The sequence below is a fragment of the Pseudophryne corroboree genome, chromosome 4 (genome assembly GCF_028390025.1).
Source record: "Pseudophryne corroboree isolate aPseCor3 chromosome 4, aPseCor3.hap2, whole genome shotgun sequence".
NCBI lineage: Eukaryota > Metazoa > Chordata > Amphibia > Anura > Myobatrachidae > Pseudophryne > Pseudophryne corroboree.
This window is the reverse complement of record NC_086447.1, coordinates 188621169-188627925: the sequence shown is the minus strand read 5'-3', so window position 1 is coordinate 188627925 and position 6757 is coordinate 188621169.

Genomic DNA, 6757 nt, shown 5'->3' with positions numbered 1-6757 from the left:
CAAGATCCCTCCAGATGGCAACCGAATCCAGAGGCGCCCGCTGCGTCGGTGAACAGCTGCAACCTAGCGCTGTCCGCCATTGGGGCCTGCCATATACACACCCCGTTGAAGTCCTCGAGGAACGAGGCCCATATTGCCAACTCCCTCTTAATCTCTGAGGACAAACGCACGAAATGGTGCGTTCTGGCACACCCCGCAGTCGCCCTTCACAGCTTCCGGCAGTACACACCTAAAAGCGAACTCAAATGAGCCGGAAGGCGCCTGGAGCCTTCTTAGGAACCACCCCCACTGGAGAGATGACCAAGTCATCCCCCGAAGGAACACGCCGCGTTGTTAAACGCAAAACATTTTCCTTTTGTGGTGGCACGCCCCCCTGCGCGGACTGCCGACCTACCTGACTTGGCCAATCCGCCGTCCGCGCCAAACCCCTGGGAGGACGACCCTGCGTGGTGCCCGTCCGCCCCCGGCTTCCGGGGCTCCTCCGCCTGTAGCGAAGCCCGGGTGACCTTGAGCCCAACCTCAACGTCCTTGAACCCGAAGTCCATGACCTGCAAACCTTCCTGTTGTTCCCTGAATTCCTGATCGTACCTGCGCCACTCCGATCCCGAAGACGTGCGCTGCATGTCATGTACGAGATGCAGATACCTAATTATATTCGTGTGCTCTGCCGGCCTGTCCTCCAGGTAAGATGCCACGAAGACCCAGAACCCGGCCAGGCAATTATCGAAGGTACGGAATGCCTCAGCCCCGATGCCCTTCTTTGCCCCGCCACCTTATACTCTTTCTTCGCGACCTTCGTCAATACGAACACGTCCACGAAGTCCCCCCTCCAAATCTTCTTGCGGCAGCTATCTCGCAGCCCCCGCAGTACAGCAGTCTAGACGAATCGCACGACACCGGGCAAATTGCGAGCTTCTTGGCCCTACGCGCTTCCTCGCTAAGCCGCTTGCGCCTGTTCCGCTGGCCCGCTGCCCTCTTGGCGAATTTAGTTGCCCGCTTCTTTGCCCTAGTTGTGCTACTGACTTCAGACGCCTGTGACGACATTGAAGATGAAGTGGAGGAACCCGAATACCGACTGCACCACCTTACCTGATGCCGCCGACTGCCCCGACATGGAATCTTCCGGCGCGTCCAAATCGTTGCCTTCCTCCTCGAAATCTGCCATCGCCTCATCCCCGAGCTCCCTTGAAAAAGAGGAAGAAGCGGAGGACCCCTCCAGCACTCGCGGCACATGCCGCGGCCTCCGTGCTGGGGGCGTTGCGGCCGTGAGCTCCCCCGCGTCCTGCCCTGGACCCTGTTGTAATTCTGCGGCGACCGTCCCGAGCTCACGGCAGGCGCGTGCCACCCGCTGCGCCGCCATAGCCCGCAGCCCGCCGGAACGAACAGCCGTTCTAGGGGAGGCAGCCGCGGCTAGCGGCCCTAACACCTTCACCGCTGTGGCCAGGGCCGAGCCAGCGCTCCGGAGGGGTCGGGAGGGGTCGTGACTGCCCCAAAACGCGGTCCTGGGTCCTTCGCCGGGGCCCGCGTGAGACCACGCGCTCGCCGCCCGACATGCGTGTGCCGGGCATCCGACGCACGCTGCCCTTGCGGGAAAGCGGAGGCACCGTTGTCGGCGCCCGCACTGCCCTCGCCTCCGAATTTGTCCCCTCTTCCCGTGTATCGGAACTATCCGATGCCGCAGAGGGGGGGGGTGGGACCGCCGCGAGCTCCTGCGGCGCGTGCAGCAGCACCGCGGCCACTTACCCATTCCCTGTCCCCCCTCCTCCACCGCAGGCCGCTAGATTCCGGCCCCGGGGGAGTGATCTGAAAAGACCGGGAACCCCGCGGCGCAGCAGAGCGCGCACCGCTCCGCTTGCAGTGGACACGGGCTCGCGCACCTCCCGTGCGCGCACTCCGTGACCTCTTGCTGCCGCACCCCTTCTCCTTGGTATCGCACTGCCCTGCCAGTGATCATAATTGCCCTGTCTCCCCTCTCCCCCCGGCTCCCGCCGGACTCCGGCTGCCTGGGAGATAGCAGGGGAGACAGCAGGGCCGGCGGCGCTGCTGCGCACACACGTGCGCGGCTAGCGGCGCCAGAGGCGAGCGTGGGCGCGCGCGCACCTCGGGCGCGCGCCCAACTGCTCTCTGTCACCACAAGGCCTCTTGTCTGGGCTCCTGCATTAAGAGCCCCATTAGCTTAACCTGGTTGATCACTGCCTCTCCCCCTCCCTCCCCGCTCCACACCGTGTTCCGGCTGCGGGGGAGAGGGCTGAGGAGACGAGGAAAGCGGCGCGCGTCCCACCGCTTCCGGTCCGTGCTCTCTCAGCCGAAGCGTTTGGGGATGACGCCGTGCGAGGCCCTGCGACAGGCCTCGCTCGGCTGGCCACCGTCCCCCGCCCAGTGCCCTCCCCCCGCCTGGAACCATTAGCCGGCCCCGGCAAGGGGGAAGAGCTGGGCATCGAACTCAGTCTCCGGTCCCTGGATGAGCGCCCGGCGCGGCGCGCTCCCGCGGGCACCCGGCACTGGGGCTTCCCCGGCCATGCCCGGAGGCAAGGGCTGCTGCCCGCCCACCTCCGGGCGGCCTGACTCCCTCTCTGATCCTCCTCGTCGGCCGCTCCCGCCAGTCACAGCCGGCCCGGCTTCCGCCAGATCCCTCGCGGAGGCCCTAGGGGACGGGACGCCGTCCCCAGGGCCAGCCAGCTCGCCCCCGGAACCAGCCCCCACCGCCAGATGAGCGGTAACGGGCTGGGGTCCCGGCGGACCGTCGTGGGCGAGTGGCAGCCAGAGCACTGATGTGTGACCTAAATGCAGGGAGCTGACATTGACAAAACACTGAAATGTATAAATCCGAAAAAATAAATGGGGGGATTCTGCAAAGCAGCACTCACCCCAAAGCAAATCCACCAAGAGAACTAAGATGGCCTCACCTTCCCTATATATATCAAACCCTCCCCCTAAAAGGCTGTACTTTCCTAACAGCTAGGTCCACCCCTCCCAAGATGTTTAACTCTTTCCTTTCCTATGCAGTCAATTCTCTCTCCTATACGGATGTAGAATTAGATGTACTTAGTTTTACTTGTACACACTGAATCGTGGCACCTGTTAGCATGTTTTGCAATCCGTAAGCTTTGGCCAGTGAGTTCCCACACTGAACCTGATTTCAGAGGGTGCCTTTGACCATACTTACCTACTTTGCTGCCTCCTCCTCCGGGAGGAGGCAGCGTTGTAGGTGCACGGGGGCGTGGCTGGCAGCAGGATGGGCTGTTCGAGGGGCGTGGCCAGCAGCAGGATGGGTGGTCCGGGGGCGTGGCATCAGGGGCACGTCATCGTGACTCCACCCCCCGCTGTGCTGTGCCGAGAAACGAGGCGCTGCATAGCGGCGGGCGGAGCTACGATGACGCGATTCAGCGCGAATCGCGTCATCGGACCCCCTCGGCCCGCCCACTTTTCTCTGCTGCGGGCAGCTGAGGGGGAAAGCGGGAGGCTTGCCCAACCTTTCCGGGGGGCAGGGAGGGTCACCCGATTTTCGGGAGCCTCCCGGCCATTCCGGGAGGGTAGGCAAGTATGCCCTTGACACGGCCCTGCGCTTCAATGGAGGTGGTGTCTCACTTGTTCTTCCTATTTAACGTTGCTCCATAGAGCCTGCATTGAGCAAATGATTGAACAATAGATGCTTAGAAATCCAGATTTCTGTCCTTGAATCCAGACATGCATTTACACAAGTCACAACCAGAAAGTGAAAGAAAACCCGAATGTACCTTCTCCTGTTATTGTGTCTGTGTAGGTACATCACCACACACCTGGAGGAGGCATAAGGAGGTGATAAACCAGTGAAAAGTACAAGGTGATAAACGCACCAGCCAGTCAACTCCTGTCAGTTTGCATATTGGAGCTGAATGGCTGCTGCGTTTATCACCTTGCACATCAGTGGGGCAGATGTATTAACCTGGAGAAGGTATAAGGAAGTGATAAACCAGTGATATGTGCAAGGTGATAAACGCACCAGCCAATCAGCTCCAATATGCAAATTGACAGGAGCTGACTGGCTGGTGAGTTTATCACTTTGTACTTTTCACTGGTTTATCACTTCCTTAGGTTAATACATCTGATCCATGAGATCCACTCCCCCCATGTGCATGTTATACTACTCTGTACCTAACCCTGATGCTAGATGCTCTTGATGCCTGGAGAAAAAGAAAACAATACTAATCAGGTGTCGCCATTACCACTTCCACAGCTGCTACCAATGATAATAATATGAAATCATATACAATATAAAAAAGTTAAGATAAGGGGCTAATGTATAGTTGGCAGAATGTATCTCGTGTGATTCTGCATTACCTACTCCAGGACCAAGGGTACGGAAGTTGTTCAGAGGCATAAATATGCCTGCTTTCAAGCATATCTCTTGCAGCTAGCAAACTAAAGCTGGTGTAAGTGCACTCTTATTGTGATAATACCAACCATCCCAATTTTAGCGGGACACTCCCGCTATTCTAGGACTGTTCCGCTGTCCTACACAAAGGCTGCAGTGTCCCGCGGGTAGTCAGGAGGTTGGGGGACGCGCTGTCACTGCTGCTGCTTTATTCTGTCCTGCTAAACAGACCGAGCAGTGGTGCTGGTGAAGGATTTAGCATGCATGGGATGTCCAGTATATGCAGTATATGAGCAGAGGGCTGTGTGTAGACTTAAACCTGGATGTGATCCCAGTGCCGTAACTAGACATTTTAGCGCTGTGTGCAAGAAACAGCATTGGCGCCCCCCACATCACATATAAAATAGGGCCATAGGGGTGTGGCTTGATGGGGAAAAAGCGTAGACACAAAATAATACCAATTCATATTATGCAGTAGTCTCCATTATTCAAATTATGCCACACAGTAGCGCCACTTACACACATTACGGCAGGCAGAGCCCCACTTTACACATAACGGCTGGTAGAGTCCCGTTTTACACAGTACAGCTGGTAGAGTCCCCTTTTACACAGTACAGCTGGTAGAGTCCCCTTTTACAAAGTACGGCAGGTAGAGTCCCCTTTTACACATTATGGCAGTCAGAGCCCCCTTTTACACATTATGGCAGTCAGAGCCCCCTTTTACACATTACGGCAGGTAGAGTCCCCTTTCACAGAATACGGCAGGCATTACGACAGGTAGAGTCCCCTTTTACACAGTACGGCAGGTACAGTCCCCTTTTACACATTACGGCAGGTAGATTCCCCCTTTTACATATTTCAGCAGGCATCTTACAATCCCCCCTAATCTTAGGGATTAGTGTAGTGTAGTGTACTGTAGTACAGTGAAGTGAAGTGTACTGTAGTGTAGTGTAATGGAGTGGAGTGTACTGTAGTGTAATATAGTGGAGTGGAGTGTACTGTAGTGTAGTGTAATATAGTGTAGTATAGTATAGTGTACTGTAGTGAAGTGTAGTGTAATACAGTGTAGTGTAGTGTAGTGAAGTGAAGTGTAGTGTAGTGTCTGTGTAAGCAGAGCCAGCGCTTCCACTAGGCAGCTGCCTATGGGCGTCGGGACCTGAGGGCGGCCTGATGAGGCTGCCTGGAAGAAAAATGTATCTGAAAGACCAGGGTTCTATTGGCGGCATAGGACCAGAGCAGTGTGTGTGACCATACAGTTGCTCAGGGAGTCAGACACAAGCGACTCCCAACCTTAGAGAACAGCAACAGGGAGAGAGGATGCAGCGCTGACAGCTTCACAGGCACTGCACCAAAGAGTGAGGAGGACGGAGAGTCATGGTAACATTGCGGATTGCCGCCGCTGTACCATGCTCCTGGAGAGGCGGGTCGCTTGTAGTTTGGTGAGTTCATGCCGGTTACCGTCAAACCGCCCTGACCGGAGCCGCCCACACAGGACAAGAATTAAGACCCAGAGCCGCCTGTGGAGTAGGAGAATAGGAGAAACTAACACGAGGTGAGGGAAGACACCCCCCCTACGCCCGTACAGCGATGCACCACCCGCACAGTGCGGAATCCTGTACACCCTCACACACACACACTTTTCCCCGATTTTCCCTGAGTCCTGTGTCCCAACTCCCCCTCTTCCACGTCGTATGTCATTCCTCCTCATGTTCCCAGATCTTATGTCCCAACTCCCTCGCCACCCCACCCATGTCCACATGTCACCAACTTCCCCCTCAGGTGCCATGGTCCTGTGTCAACCCCCATGCCCTGTGTTACTGCCCCTCATGTCACCAGGTCCTGTGTCCCTCCTTACCCTCCTCCCTTCATTTCTCTAGGTCTTGTCCTCCCCACCCACCATTTCCCATGTCACTCTCTCCCCCTTCATATGTCCAGGTCTCACCCTCCTAAGACCTGTGTCACCCCCCCCCCCCTTCATAACCCCAGGTCCTGTGTCCCTCTCCCCCTCTTGTCTTGTGTCACCACGTTACCCCCTCATTTTCCAGGTCCTGTGTCCCCCTTATGTCTTGTGTCACCACCTTACCCCCTCATTTTCCAGGTCCTGCGTCCTCCTCCCCCTCATGTCTTGTGTTACCACCTTAACACCCTCCTTTGCCCACGTCCTGTGTCACCCGAGAAAGATCTTAACCTAAAACTTCTATAAGAAAATAGAAAGGGCTGCACCGCGCACTACTGCTGCCTTATAACCCCCTTCATAGACCGTTACCCCTCTCTCCTTTACTATCTGAAAAATTAGTACGGGGGGGTGGATGTGTTTTGCCTAGGGTGCTAATAAAGCTTGCACCGGCCCTGTGTGTAAGCACTTACGTGATGTTTGCGTTCTTGATGCGCTTTTGCCAGCTC